This window comes from Saimiri boliviensis, chromosome 11, assembly GCF_048565385.1.
Source record: "Saimiri boliviensis isolate mSaiBol1 chromosome 11, mSaiBol1.pri, whole genome shotgun sequence".
In the NCBI taxonomy this organism is placed as follows: Eukaryota; Metazoa; Chordata; class Mammalia; order Primates; family Cebidae; genus Saimiri; species Saimiri boliviensis.
The window spans coordinates 114,992,076-115,008,249 of NC_133459.1; the positions used below are offsets into that span (position 1 = coordinate 114,992,076).

Below are 16,174 nucleotides of genomic sequence, written 5' to 3' on the forward strand. Positions count from 1 at the left end.
TAGAACTGCACAACTGATTATACCTAAATGATCACCAAATACGTGGCTACCAACAGGAAATATATTTCTTTTTTTTTTTTTAAGGACAGGTTCTTGCTCTGTTACCCAGGCTGGAGTATAGTGCCGTGAACATAGCTCACTGCAGCCTCTACCTCTCAGGCCCAAGTGATTGATCCTCCTGCCTCAGCCTCCTGAGTGTAGCTGAGACCACAGGTGAATGCCACCTAGCTGATTTTTTTTTTAATTTTTTTGTAGAGACAGAGTCTCACCATGTTGCCCAGGTTGGTCTTGAACTCCTGGGCTCAAGTGATCTTCCCCACCTGAGCCTCCCAAAGTGCTGGGATTACAAGCGAGAGCCACTTCACCGGGCCAGAAATATATTTCTTGATTCCTCACGTTTATTGTTGTTTTAGTAACTGGAACAGTGCTTATGCAGTTTCTCTATTACCGGAGACAGTAATTCAGGTGAGCCTTCAAACCACAATAATGAAGAATACCAGTGTAAGTAGTGAGTTTTAGGAAGGAACTTTTAATGCAGGATATTTGGACTTTTACTTTGAAGGCAGGAAGAAGCCCCTGAAGATAAAGGATGACATGACTGAATTTGCATTTTAGGAAAAAGTCGCGTAGCAGCACTGTAAAGAGTGAAATGGAGCAGGAGGGGACGGGGTTGGGAATGTGGGTAGGAGGGTTGGGGGAACCAGGTGGGAGGAGAGATGACCTGCGCCAGGTAGGGATGGTGGAGATCAAGAGCAAGGCCCAGATTTGAGCGGCTTTCCGAGTAAAATTAGCAGGATTTGGGTGAGAAAAGGAAGAGAGAAATGTATCATAGTAGGAGAGCTGTTTCCTAAAGTTAAAATAGTAAGATTTCAAATGGCAGTGCTGCCAGAGGTCCTTTCCCAGCAGGATGAGAGAGTTTCCATGAGGAATCCAGCGTGGGAGAGACAGCTGGAGCCAAAGGAGAGATGGACTTGGCCAGTCAGAGGAGCTGGACCAGTCCCTCTGGAGGGGGCTGGAGAGGGAATCCCCTGGCAGGTTACAACAGCAGGGAATGGGATAACACAGAGATGTGCCTCTCACCGACTGGAGAGAGAGAGGGGAGGGAAAAAGAAGAGTGGAAAGAGGAGTAAGTCGGTGTGTTGGGGACATCTGGGGGCTTCATGCTTTCAAGAAGGCCAGGATGTTATAGATACTCCTGCCTCATAGTTATGTCTAACCACTCAGATAAGCACTTGAAGCCTCATTTCAGGTTTTCCAAAAAATAGGCCTAATGAAAGTATTTAATTGCATACTTAGCTAGAGGTTGTTTTTTTAACATTGTAAAGTATGTCTTTTTTGGTGAGGGTGGGGGAATTTAAATTGGATTTTTCTTTTGCCTTAAATTGCCTGGATGGAGGGAATTTGGTCCCTGGGACAGGCTGTCTCTTTGTAGTCTGTTTTTTTTATAAGGATGTTTCATAGTTTTTAAAGGCCCTCAGGACTGGAGGATGGAGTTTTTAACTAATGACATGTTTGAAAGGTTTTTGTTCATATTTGTTCAGGTATTGTATAAAACCAATGTTTTTTCTGAGATATTTTGTGATGTTAAACTGGCCAGCACTCTAGACACCTAACAGTGTATGAATAATTTCTGCCGGCATCCCATGAGATTTTCTGTGTGTGCCTGTTTTGTGCAAAGCACGTGACGGGCTAAATACAATACCGTTTCTTGATTGTAAGCTCTCTGATGGCTTATCTTCCCAAGCCCCCCTTCCAGGTAAAATGCCAGTACCACTATAATACCTGTACATATTTAATCCTCACAGTAACCCTATGAGTGAGTTACCTGCTATATCTATCCTCATTTTGTGAATAAGAAAACTGAGGCATTAGAAAGAAAATTGACTTTCCCAAAGTCTGAAGGCCAAGTGGCAGACAGGATTCAAACCCAGATAGCCTAAGACTACAGCATCTATACTTCATTGTTACACTGTGCTGCCCTTCTGCTCAGTTTGTAACTATTTAATTCATAAATATATTTTCTAATAAAGTCATATAGATGAAACAACACAGTGATAGGCTGGTGGTAGTTAATAGAATTTTAACACACTTGCTTATTATTAACATCACATTTAAAGTTAGCGTCCTTCCATCCAGTTTTCTTTCATACCTTCCCATTGCCAACACTTCCCCCAACCAAAGGGAGCCTGGTTTTGTTTTCACACCCAGCTCTCTGTTTCAAAGACTTACTCCATGGTGGGCCGGCAGGGAAGGCTGAATGGGGTTAGACAGCCAGTGGAGGTGGGAGTCGTGAACAACAATGGGCAACTGGCATAGAAGGCTGTGTGGCGCTTACTCTCCCTGGAAACGCTCCATCAGACTCAAGAAGTGTGGTTTAATCCTGGTTAAGATAATTCCATTTTATACCATAGAATGGACGGTCTACGTTCTCCAACAGAATTTCATTTTAAATCTTACCCCGAGAAGCCCTACCAGCAAATAACTTGGTGTACATTATTTTCCCTGTTGGCTGAACTGCACAAAATAGGGGTTTATTCTGCCATCACCCGCTTTTTCCCCTGAAAAGGCTCTTCAAAGAGAACCTGAGAACCTGCTGCCCCAATGGAAGAGGACTGGACTGTAGCCCAGCCATGCCCTCAGTGGGATTTGGGGGAGCAGAGAAGACAGAAGAGCCACTGCCGACCTGGAAAGAACATCAGCCATACAAATGCCACGAAGATTCTCCTCCCCGCTTCAGCTCCAAGACACATCTTTTGGTATTTACCGTGAAGCAGCCCAGGACAGAGAAATGAAAAATAATAGAAGCAGCAAATATAAGATGTGCTATGATCGAAATGCTTTGCAGATCTTACTTCACTTAATCCTCGCTATAACCCCATAAGGGAAGCACTACCTAAATCAACATTTTACAGATGAGGAAACTGAAGTACAGAGAGGTGAAGTGATTCACCCAGAGCCACACAGGTAGGTAGGAAGTGGTAGAGCCAGGATGCAATCCCAGGCATTTGGGCTCCAGAGCCCATGCTTTCACAGCTATCCCCTCCCTGGACTGTCAGTGCTTTACCCCATGTTGTTTGCAATTAGGCAGAAACTGTTTCAATGAACAGGGGCTTCATATTTGAATTACAAAACTCAGAGGTTTAATTTTTTTTTTTTTTTTTTTTTTTTTTGAGACGGAGTTTCGCTCTTGTTACCCAGGCTGGAGTGCAATGGCATGATCTTGGCTCACTGCAACCTCCGCCTCCTGGGTTCAGGCAATTCTCCTGCCTCAGCCTCCTGAGTAGCTGGGATTACAGGCACGTGCCACCATGCCCAGCTAATTTTTTGTACTTTTAGTAGAGACGGGGTTTCACCATGTTGACCAGGATGGTCTCGATCTCTCGACCTCGTGATCCACCCGCCTCAGCCTCCCAAAGTGCTGGGATTACAGGCTTGAGCCACCGCGCCCGGCCTAATATTCTTACCATAGTGGTTGAAAATCTTTTCTTTAACAAGATTTGGCTTTTAGTCAGATGAAATGTTTCCCAGATCCACTACTGGGTTAAATGTTGCTGTCCCTGCTCTTAAGACTACTCTGGGAGAGGATTCACTCTGGTGCTACTGACAGACTGAGCCCCCACCAATGAGGCCCTACCTATTCCACCCTCACCTCCCCAAAGACCCAGGTTGTAATGCCAGGCGCCTGCAGCAAACCCTTCCTCACATGCTCTTTTAGCAGGGATGGAATGGGACACCTTGGTAGGCAAGATGACTTTGAGTGACAGGGAATATGGTGCCTTGCCACCTGCCACCTCCTGTTGTCTTTCTGTCCTTCTACTTTTGGGTGTCTTCCTTATATCCTGTCCATTTTCTCTGGATGCTCTCAACTACCATTTTTTAAAGTATTAACAGCCAGGCACAGTGGCTCACACCTATAATCCCAGCACTTTGGGAGGCCGAGGCAGGTGGATCACCTGAGGTCAGGAGTTCAAGACCAGTCTGCCAACACGGTGAAACTTTGTCTCTACTAAAAATACAAAAATTAGCTGGGTGTGGTAGTAGGCACCTGTAAGCCCAGCTCCTTGGGAGGCTGAGGCAGAAGAATTGCTCAAACCTAAGTATCAGAGATTGCAGTGAGCCAAGATCGTGCCATTGCACTCCAGCCTGGGCAACAAGAGTGAAACTCCATCTCAAAAAAAGAAAAAGAAAAACAAAGTGTTAACAGATAATTAGAGAACTAACCTCTAGTCCTTAGGATAGAACTCCTCCCAGGGATAGTTGCCTTCTAAGAGATGACTCCGAAAGCTTAACCAACACATGGTGAGCATTCTGGCTGAGTTCTCCACTCTGGCAGTTCTCTCTTGGAAACCTAGGCTCACTGAAAAGCCCCTCCCAGATAGGTTCAGCAGGGCTACTTGCCCCTACAGTTACCACTTGATGGGAGGATGAGAGAGAACAGCCTTCAGTGGACACCAGTGCCCACATCTCCTTCCCACTCTTTTTCCTCTTTAACACTTTGCCAGGCTGAACGAAGGTAGGGGTACTATGCCTGAGCATAGCCAGCCCTGTTCCTATAGTGTAGAGCAGAGGTCCCAATCTCTAGTGTGCACGAGAATCACCTGGGAACTTGTTCAAAATATATATTCCTGGCCCTATTCCCAGGGATTCTGATTTAGAATCAGATTCTGGTTTAGAATCAGAATCCCTGGGAATAGAGATTCTGTTTCTATTTAGAGTCAGAACCCCAAGGAATAGGGAATCTGTATTTCTGTTAAGTACCCCTGGATGAATGTGATGTGAAAGGCTGAGAAACACTAGCATAGAGTCACTCCTCTACTTGGTTTCAGTGGGATCCTCTCTGAATAGAACTGGGATAAACTTACTGCTTTGCTAAAATCCTGCCAATGCTCTTGTCTTTTGAATGTGCAGTAGGAAAGAGTCATTAGCGCAGCCAAGCAGTATTAACATAACTCAGCTGAACTTGAAGTCAGTTTTTAAAACCCTCCAAAAAAAAACCCCTGATTTCAACAAAGCAGTGTCATTCTGCTTCTGTAATTGACTGATAGGTGAGGTACATCACTGCTAGGATTTTGGGAAATGTGTGATGGACAATTAAAGGAAAACAACCTTTGAAAGCCTGAATGTGCTGAGAGTAAAGCACATTTTCATTGGAGGACCTTGACTGCTAATTAAATAGGTGGAATCCAAACTTGTCTCCAAATTTTTTTTTTTTTTTAAATGGAGTTTCATTCTGTCACCCAGGCTGGAGTGCAATGGTGTGATCTTGGCTCACTGTAACCTCCATCCCCTGGGCTGAAGCGATTCTCCTGCCTCAGCTTCCTGAGTAGCTGGGATTACAGGCACACACCACCAAGCCCGGCTAATTTTTGGATTTTTAGTAGAGACGGGGTTTTACCATGTTGGCCAGGCTGGTCTCGAACTCCTGACCTCAAGCGATCTGTCTGTCTCGGCCTCCCAAAGTGCTGGGATTACAGGCATAAGCCACTGTGCCAGGCCTAAAATACTTCATTCTTTAAGTACACCAAGAGTACAGCTACTTTAACCATCTCAACTTGTCAAATTCTACCTCCTTGCCTCTGTTTCATTATCTTTGAATATATGCATGTGTCTGCCTCTTTCTGTATATCTGTATCTCTCACACACACATAAACACACACATACAGAATCTCATACAGAAGTGTTCTTACATATTCTTTGACTCGGAATTAATGAATCAGATCATCTTATATAAAAATTCTTAAGCTTATTTTGTGTACTGCAAAAATAGTGTGTACGTAAAATAAGGAATACTGTTGACCAGTTTTTCAGTTCAACAAAACAGAAATTTAATACACAGGTACGTGTACAAAAATTGAGGAAAGGTCACAAGAAAAATATCACTTACCTGCTTAGGAGAGTGCCATGACTGAAGTCAGGAGTTATATAATTACTTTGAATTCAAGCCAGTTCTGCCCGTTTAGGACAGATACTCCCTTTTCTTGTGAAAATGTTAACCATTTCACTGTTTTCTCTGCTGAAAACCTTTCCTAATCCATCTTACCATAAATAGCATGTTAGAGTCTGCTACTAATATCTCTATTAAAGCTATATAAAATTTTAATCACAATTGCCAGAATTTGACCTTTAATTAAATTCCCTGTGACATCACCTTTCTGAGAGCCCTTTTGCCTTAAGCCCACTTCTAACTAAAGCTGGACCGAGTGGGCAGGCCTCAGCCAGGCCATTATGGTAGAGAGGAGCACCCTGGCCTAATCTCCAAAAACACTGGGTTGGAGTCTCAGCTATGTCACTAGCTAACTGTATGATCTCACATAGGCCATTTTATTTCTCTGTACCATAGTTTCCTTGTCTAAAAAAGGAGGATAAAGCATCTACCTCTCAGAGCTAAGGTTTAAATAAGGTAATTATGCAAAATGCCAGAAGTAGACTCTATGCGTAGCAAGTGGTAGTTCCCAGTAAATGTCAGTGTATTTCCCTTACTCCTCAAGCTGAAGGGAAGGGATTGGCCTAAATTATTCCCTGAGGCTTCATCTTGCTCTAGCTGTCTGTGCTTTTGAGAAGCCACTTACTTCAGGGTGTGGAGAAAACAAAAGGAAAAACATGCTGGGTTAGTAGGGTTTAAAGACCTCTGTGAAAACATTTCAGAGAGTTGAAAATACAATGAAAACAAAAAAAAGATCAAGAAGCCAGGAAATCATCACCTTGGTTCAGAGAACAGGAAAACTAAAAGCTTCGGTTTCCTCAACTGCAGTAGGAGCAGCCAGGAAGGTTGGGAAAACAATGTTTGGTTAGCCTGATAACGATCTTTAGTGATGATGCCAGGCAGGCATGGCCTGACCATTCCAACCAAAAAAATGTCGAGGTCTTTATTTATGTATTTGTTTTTCGTGAAGGAACATCAGGGCAAGAAAATGAAATACCAACCCGGTATGGCACTGACAACCTCTGAGCTCTTCTGCCTTCCCTGCAGTTACAGTCGGGGAAGCAGCCATCAGTGTGTATGGAGCGTGCAGACCGTGCAACACCTTGCATCTGTAGGCTGCTACTGACACGCACCGAAACCAAAGCGGGCCACCCCTAAGTTGTGGAGGGTATATTATAGCCTGACATCTGGATGTCTGCACTATTTATAGCTCAGCCCAAACCCCAAAAATCAGGGTGGTCACAAGTAGCTGGGAATTCTAGTTTCCCATACAAGGGCAAGATTGACAGCTCTTGTCTTGAAATGGACAAGCTTAGGCTTATTCATCATGTCATCAGACTTGTTCACTGTGTTATGGCTACAGACCTTCGAGGGCATTTGGCCATGGGCTGAGAAGTATACTACAAGGTGACTGCGGATCCCGAGTAGGGGAAGCTTAGGAATCCTTTAGTCATCCACCGTTGGTAGAAATCCAGAAATTACTGCCCTTGGTAATCAGGCTTCTATCTTTATATATGTAAAAATATAAATATATATAAATTATAAATCTATTTATATATTATATAAATTATAAATCTATTTATATATTATATAAATTATAAATATATTTTTATATTACATAAATATATAAAGATATGAAGAGAGAAATATATAAATATCTTTATTTATATATAATTAAATATAAATATATAAAGATATATATCTATAGAAGCCTGATATATATTAATATATAAATAAATTATAATATATATTTATATATAAAGATGGAAGGAGCCTGATTACCAAGAGCAGCACACTCTGTGACCCTTCCTCAATTTTTGGCCCGCCTAGTCTACTCCAAGTGACCTGCATGACTGGAAGGAAGAGACCCAATGGGTGACTGGGTTACTGTTATTGGGTATCCCCAGAAGGTTAGGCTAAGTCCTGCCAGGTCAATGCTGTGCCTGTGACAGAGTAACAGGCCTTGAGGACAAGGTTAGCACAGCACGCATAGTCTCTCTCTGTGTTTCACAAGGCTCCGGCCTTTGTCCCATACAGTACTCTTAAAGTTTGAAAAATGCCGCAAGTATACTTTTACTCTGAGATGGATAATCATAGCTACCATTTATTGACACATTACCACTATGTTAATTGCTTTACATGTATTATTTAGTCTCCCCAGCAGATACCGTTTCCTGTGTGTTCCATTTGCTTCTGGTTTGGTTAGCATTCCCCATCCCTACCTAACATTCTCCACTTTACCACTACCAGTTCCCAAGAAGATAATATGTTAGAACTGATTATCCACCTCCCACTAAGAACTGACAGGGCCGATTCAGTCTTGCCCTGCATCTTTGTTTGGGCTGAGATAGTTTCACTCCAGCATAACATTTCTATTTAGCTATAATCTTCCTCAAGCTCCCACTCTTCTTCAACCCCCAAACCCTTCCATTGGCCTTCAGTAACAGTCAGTCCACAACATCTTCATTCATCATCCTCTTTACTGCCTCTTGCTCTAATCCGTACCTGATTCTACCTGGAATACCCTACCACTTCTTCAGATACTTGCTTATAAGTAAGGCACCTCCTCGCTCTCTTCCTTTCTCCGCCATCGTGGTGTGTGCTTTACTCCGTTTCTCGCCATGTCTTCTCACAAGACTTTCAGGATTAAGCGATTCCTGGCCAAGAAACAAAAGCAAAATCGTCCCATTCCTCAGTGGATTCGGATGAAAACTGGTAATAAAATCAGGTACAACTCCAAAAGGAGACACTGGAGAAGAACGAGGCTGGGTCTGTCAGAAATCACACATGCGATGGCACACGTATCCATGCTGTCCGAAGGTCACAATCGAGTGTCACTAAACCAAGCTATCGGGAGACGTTTGAATAGATTCCTTTCTGTATCTGTTATGAAGGCATTCGTTAGTACAACCCACAGTGCTTCCATTATTCATGTTTAAAAAAAAAAAAGGTTTTGGTTGCCTGGGTTCAGTAATAAATATGTGAGACCTTTCACTTCTAAAAAAAAAAAAAAAAAAATAAGTAAGGCACCTCCTCAAGAAAGTCTTTGTCTTCTCTATCACCCCACTCCCTTATCCTGCTTTTCAGTCAACGACAGACATACAGTAATGGTCCCATAAGATTATAATGGAGCTGAAAAATTCCGATTCCCTGGTGACATCATAGTTGTCCCAATGTAGCACTGGGTAACAAGCCTACTGCACTGCCAGTCATGTAAAAGTATAGCACATATAATTATCTACAGTGCATAATACTTGATAATATACAACTATGTTACTGGTTTATATATTTACTATACATTTTATCATTATTTTAGAGTGTACTCTACTTATTAAAAAAAAAAAAAAATTAACTGTAAAATAGCTTCAGGCAGTTCCTTCAGGAGGTATTCCAGAAGAAGGCATTGTCATCACAGGGGAGGACAGCTCCACGGGTGGTACTGTCCCTGAAGACCTTCCAGTGGGACAAGATGTGGAGGCAGAAGACAATGATATTGATGATCCTGATGCTGTGTAGGCCTCGGCTAATGTGTGTGTTTATGTCTTAGTTTTTAACAAAAAGGCTTAAAAGTTAAAAAAAAAAAAAAAGAATAAGGCTATAAAAAAATATTTTTGTTCAACTGTACAATGTGTGTTTTAAACTAAATATTACTACAAAAGTCAAAGGCTTTTCAAACATTTAAAAGTTTCTAGAGTAAAAAAGGTTACAGTAAGCTGAAGTTAATTTATTATTGAAGAAAGAACAAAACATTTTTAATAAACTTAGTGTAGCCTAAGTGTACAGTGTTCGTAAATTCTACAGTAGTGTACGGGAATGTCCTAGGCCTTCACATTCACTCACCACTCACTCACTCAAGAGCAACTTCCATTCCTAGAAGCTCCATTCATGGTAAGTCCCCTATACAGGGGTACCATTTTCTGTCTTTTATATAGTATTTTTACTGTATTTTCTCTATGTTCAGGTATGTTTAGATATACAAATATTTAACTATGTGTTACAGCTGCTTACAGTATTCAGTATAGTAGCATGCTGTGTAGATTTGTGGCCCAACAGAAGTAGTAGGCTATACAATATAGTGTAGGTGTACCATCCAGATTTTTTTTTTCCTCATGGGTCACTGAGGCTTTTTATTTTGAGCACAAAACCACTGGGGATCTTGCCTGTGGCCACCCCGGAGGTGACACTGGAGGCTCACATGGCTCCAGACACTTGGTGGAAAGTGAGGTGAGAAAAGCAATGATTTGGGCCAGTTACACGACTGCAAAGCTAGAGCTGCCCAGAGGGCTTCAGGGAGCTTGGCTGCTGTAGAGGTTTAAGGAAGCAGTGTGAACGCCACAGCAGTGGGCAAGGGGAGCTACTAGCAGGGGCCCCTGTGAGTGTTGGTCGGGGGCCTGGACCTGCCTGAGCTGACACGAGGGGAGGAGTCTAAGTAGCCAACAGGTGACTGAAGGGCTGAAGGGCTGGCCTGCCCACAGCTTACTTGGACAGGGGGTTCTGAAGTTCCTGCCGGCAAACTTAGCCTTGCTGTGCAGCTCCTCCTCATTTCTGAGGAGCTGGTTGTACTTGGCCAAGTGCTCCAATCGGCAAGGGCCATCAGTCTTGATCTGCCCAGTGCACAGCCCCACCACCAGGTCAGCAATGAAGGTATCTTCAGTCTCCCCAGAATGATGAGACACCACGATGCCCCAACCACAGGCCTGGGCCACTTTGCACACCTGCAGGGACTTGGTCACGGAGCCAGTCTGGTCCACTTTGCGCAGGAGGCAGTTGCATGACTTCTCATTTGCAGCCTTGGCAATCCTCTTTGGGCTGGTCACTGCGAGATCATCCGCCACTACCTGGATTCCCGCACTGGCCGTGAACTTCTGCTAAGCTCCCCAGTCATCCTGGTCAAAGGGATCCTGGATAGACACCACTGGGTAGTTCTTGATGAAGGACTTGTACAGGTCAGCCAGCTGGTCAGGTGAGATGTAACTGCTGGGGTCACTGGGAGACTTGAAGTCCGGGTCATACTTCCCAGACCTGAAGAACTGGAGGCCACTACGTCCATGCTAATAACTACCTTACTGGTGTAGCCAGCTTTCCTAATCAGTCTTCAGCAGCTCCAGGCCTTCTTTATTCTCCAGGATTTTGGGAGCAAACCTGCCTTCATCCCCCATATTGGTGGCATCTTTCCCATATTTCTCCTTGATGACATTCTTCAGGATGTGGCAAACCTCCGTTCCAATGCGCATGGCTTCCCTGAAGTTTGTGGCACCCACTGGGAGGATCACGAACTCCTGCATGGCCAGCTTGTTGCCAGCATGGGAACTACCATTGTTGACATTGAACACCAGGACTGGCAGGATGACTTTGGAGTTGTCAGCCAAGTGAGCAATGTGGCAGTACGGGGGACCCCTTTCTCAATAGCTCCAGCTTTGCAGATGACGAGGAACACCCCCAGAATGGCGTTCGCACCAAAATTATATTTATTTTCTGTTCCATCCATCTCAATCATGTTTGTCAATCTTCTCTTGTTCTGTGATGTTCAGTGTCTCGATAACCGGGGCAGGCACAATAGTTTTATTGATGCGCTCAATAGCCTTTGAGACACCCTTCCCCATATAGCGAGTCTTGTCATTGTCCCGGAGCTCTAGGGCCTCATAGATACCAGTTGAAGCACCACTGGGCACAGCAGCTCTGAAGAGACCTTTTGCAGTGAAGAAATCAGCCTCAACAGTGGGATTCCCACGAGAGTCAAAGATCTCCCTGGCACGGATCTTGAGAACAGACATGGTGAATTTCTAGCTGCTGGGTTTCATCACCTGGGAGAGAAGCAGAGGGTGCTGCAGACACCAAGGTGAGCGTTAAGCCGGCGAGGTCTCCCATCCAGATTTTTATAAGTACACCCTATGATTTGCGCACACAGTGAAATCACCTAATGATGCATTTCTCAGAAGGTATACCCATTGTTAAGCAACACATGACTATATATTATTTTCTGCCAACCCACTGGAATGTAACCCTTGTAAGGTCAGGGACTTCTGTTCATTAATAAATCCCTAATGTTCAGAACAGTATGTGTCATATTATCTTTGCTCAATAAAATATTTGTTGAATGAATGAATTCATGACAGGGGAAACTGAGACATGGCATGGTTAAGTAAGCTGTCCCAGGTCACATTGCTGTTAAGCAGCCAACCCGGGTCTGCATGATTGCAAAGCCTTGGCACATAAGCACCATGTTACTCAGCCTCTTGATAGAGTAGTGAACATACAACAAGCAGGAAGATTCTGACCAGACCAGAATAATCAATAGAGCACATTAGAGGGCACTTGTCAATTGGGCAAGATCCTATAGAACCAAAGCTTACTATTTGTTATTTATTTGATTAAATTGGAAATCATTTTTTTTTTGAGTTGTCACTAATGCAAGCAAAATGCAAGTAACTAATATTTGAGGATGCACCAATAAATTCAATATCCTTAAAACATTAGTGCATTAGGGGTCGGGCACAGTGGCTCATACCTGTAATCCCAGAACTTTGGGAGGCCAAGGTGGGCAGATCACAAGGGCAGAAGTTTGAAACCAGCCTGGCCAATATGGTGAAACCCCATCTCTACTAAAAATACCAAAAAAAATTAGCCGGGCATGGTGGCCTATGCCTATAATCCCAGCTACTGAGGAGGCCGAGTCAGGAGAATCACTTGAAGCCAGGAGGCGGAGGTTGCAGTGAGCCGAGATCGCATCACTGCACTCCAGCCTGGGCAACAGAACAAGACTCCATCTCAAAACAAAACAACAAAACCAGCCATTAGTGCATTAGCCCAAATAAAAGCAATTTATAACTTCCTTACCTTCTTGGTAGGGTTTAAAAGAAGAGGAACGCTATGCTGGGTAAAGAGAAATCAGAAGTGGCTAGAGGACTGGTAGGTTCACGCAGTGGAGCAGTCGTGCCTACATAGAAACATGGAATGGACATAACTGTGTATGTGGAAAAGTAGACCCCAAATGCTGTATACACAATGATGACATCTCTGAAAATTCAGTTACCAATAGAATTGTAAGAGACTTTGAAGTTGGCTGGGCATGATGGCTTACGCCTGTAATCCCAACACTTTGGGAGGCTGAGGTGGGTGGATCACGAGGTGAGGAGATGGAGACCATCCTAGCCAACATGATGAAACCCCGTCTCCACTAAAATACAAAAAACTAGCCAGGTGTGGCGGCACGTGCCTGTAGTCCCAGCTACTTGGGAGGCTGAGGCAGGGGAATCGCTTGAACCAGGGAGGCAGAGGTTGCAGTGAGCTGGGATCATGCCGTTGCACTCCAGCCTGGCAACAGAGCAAGACTCCATCTCAAAAAAAAAAAAAGAGAGAGACCTTGAGCTTCATAAATAGTCAGTGATTTGAGGGTTTAGAATTTATTTGGTGATTAATGTTGGTTTTGATGTTTAGATGTTTCTGTTTAACTGTTACTCCTCAGATGATTATGTAACATAAAAAATAAGTACAATGTACCGTCATGTGAGCCAAGCAAATACGTCATCCCCATCTGCTGCACATCCTTTTCCTTCCTGCTGTCCACCTCCACCGGTCGCTGACGTTCAGCACTCTTTCCCGGGCTGCACCCCAGCCTTCCTGTTCCCTGACTGTGACCTCTGCATATTATGCACCACCTGGCTCCAACTGCATTTTCTTCCTTACTCCCTTGATTACTCTCAGATTCTTCTCTGCTTCTCTGTCATCATTGTCTGAGGGTTTTTTCACTGCCCTGGCCTTCCTATCTTAGAAAAGGCCTTTTGCTTATCTTTTCCATACCCTGGAGCACTCTCCCAGCCTCTTTTTCTGTGCAGTCCTCATCCACGTTTGGCCCTGTCTGATTCGTATGCCCATGCTCCAGTACTTTTAGCCCTGCCTGAGGAAACCCTGTGACTGTTCCGGTGTGATCTGGACCCTCTGTCTCTGCTTTGCTGCTCTGAAATCTTTGTTTCTCCCATCTAGTTAGGGTTCTTGATAGCAAACTGTGGAAATCTACTCTGGCTGATTGAAACAGAAAAAGGATTTATTGAAGCCTATCGAGAACTCGAAATTATCAGGAATGTTAATTAAGCAGCTTAGAAAATATAGAGGGACAAAGTGAGAACTCAGCAGCTAGAACCCTGACTGGAATTCCATGGCCACAGAGCTGGTTTCAGGAGACACTACTGCTACTGTTGCTGGACAGTGGACACTGCACCTGGCACCACCGACACGCCCCAGCCAGCAGCACCTTTGCTACCAGGACAGAGTCTTCTCTAGCCTTGCTCGTCTGTACCACTAGCTCCTGGACAGATCTGAGCAGAAACAGCTGGCCAAGTCAGTAGCCCATCTGTTAGCTGCAAGGAAGCCTAGAAAGTCTGCTGTGAGAAGGCGCCCTGCCTGTAACCGCAGCTCATAACACTGGGAAATCGCTGAAACAAATTCTAGACAGCAACAAAACAAAGAAAAAAAAAAGACCACATGGTCCATGCCTGATCCATAATGACTGTTCTATTAAACTTTCCACAACTTCCTTAAATCCTCAAAGCCACTTCTTCTAACCTCTAACTCAGCAAGAACTCTGGAATATAGTTTAATGCAAAACGAAAACTTTAGGGATCACAGATTTATACACAAAGATGTTCATAATAGTATGATTTAGAATAGCAAAAAAGGAGTCAGCCTAAATAACCATTTACATTAAGAACCATTTCCATTAACAAGAGAATGGTTAAATTAGTTATAAGATATCTGTAGGATTAAATATATACAGTCATTAAAAACCACGGGGTTTTTAAAAATATTTTTAAAACAAATATAAGTAAAAATAACTTTACTAATGTTATGTATAAGCTCTCACAATTGCAAATGTGCATATGTGAACGTATTTTATATTCGAATATAAATATACACAAAGAAGTTAGAAGAGAATGCACCAAGATGTTAAGATTGGTGAGATTAAAAGGATTGTGTTCTTTCTGTGCTTCTCTGTATTTTTCACACTGGGCTGGAAAGTGAATATCTAAAAGAGGGCAAAATTTCCATGCCACTATTTTTATCTTCTATCATATTCTCAGAAAGCACAACTTTTCCCAAACCAATCTCATGAACCAAAGACTTTTAATACTTTTTTCTGCTGGTATTGAAAGTATTCACCCTTTTCTATGTGATTATTTCCTCCTTCACTCAGTTTGTTCTCACTGACCTTTATGCTCACATGTAGATTGTTCATTCCATTCTGTAAACGCTCTCCCCAGCCCTCCTGGCTTGTCCAGCTGACGTGTGCTCTCCCCTCTCCCACAGCGTGCTTACTCCCCCTGCCCTGTATTTTGGTCCAATAGCCATCTCTGAGGTTTCTATTACTCTTCTCTTGAACAAATCTGAAGATCTTTTCTCTGCTGCTATCTTTGTAGCTCTACTACCTGCTAGAAATAGTACTGATCATTGCATTATCTTTGACACACTTCTGGGGATAGGCAAGGGATCTTCTAGCCTCTTGCGGTTTTCCCCTTACTTGTCTAACCATTCTTAAAGCACCTTTCCTGACTCAGCTTCCTGTTCAGATTTACAACCAAGCTTCTTCTCTTTCTTTATCTACTGGCTATTCCCACATGTCAGTGTTTTCTCCCTTCCTCATCTCCCATTTACCTGTCTGCATGGTGGAGCCATGTCTCCATAGTTCCTGACCTCTCTCCAGCCTTCATCTCCATCAGCAAGAGGCTATCAGAAAGTCTGGGTTTGGGCCAGTGCCTTAGAGTTGGACTCTGCTTCTCTGTCCAGTCTCTTAAAATTGAAGCCTTAATTGGACTCTTCATCTGCCTTTCAGTCTCTCTCTCGGGTCACCCTCAACTTCATGATCTCTGACCTACTAACCAACCCAGAGTGCCGAAGTTCTTAGCTCATCATGTTTGGCAGAGGTGGGCGGGGGTGTTCTACTGGGTCAGGAGTCAAATTCAGACTACTCAAATTAAATATGTCTTTTCTATTTATTTACTTATTTTTCTTATCTTTGAGTTTCCTGAAAATACACCTTTTCATACGTGCAGAATGTTATGTTTCAGCCAATGGGACTTGACCTCTGGTGACCCAAATCTACAGAACAACCACCCTGTTGAAACTGTTCTTGATCCTTGATCTGGCTCATCTGTGCTCATGACCTTGTATTTATATTGGTCAGGTCTTCTTTCTGTTTTCTAGAATCATATATTCTTTTTAGTGTATCTCCTAGACTTCCTGCTCTTGGAGAAGTTT

At 43.4% G+C, this 16,174-nt stretch overlaps 1 protein-coding gene and 1 pseudogene across 1 annotated transcript in view; one reads left to right on the top strand and one right to left on the bottom strand.

Annotated features, from left to right (window-relative positions):
• The window catches only part of ALG14 (ALG14 UDP-N-acetylglucosaminyltransferase subunit), a 96,417-nt gene that overhangs the window by 68,315 nt on the left and 11,928 nt on the right, over positions 1-16,174 (top strand). The gene's annotated exons all lie outside the window — the stretch shown is intronic.
• On the bottom strand, positions 10,195-11,712 carry LOC120360522 (alpha-enolase pseudogene; annotated as a pseudogene).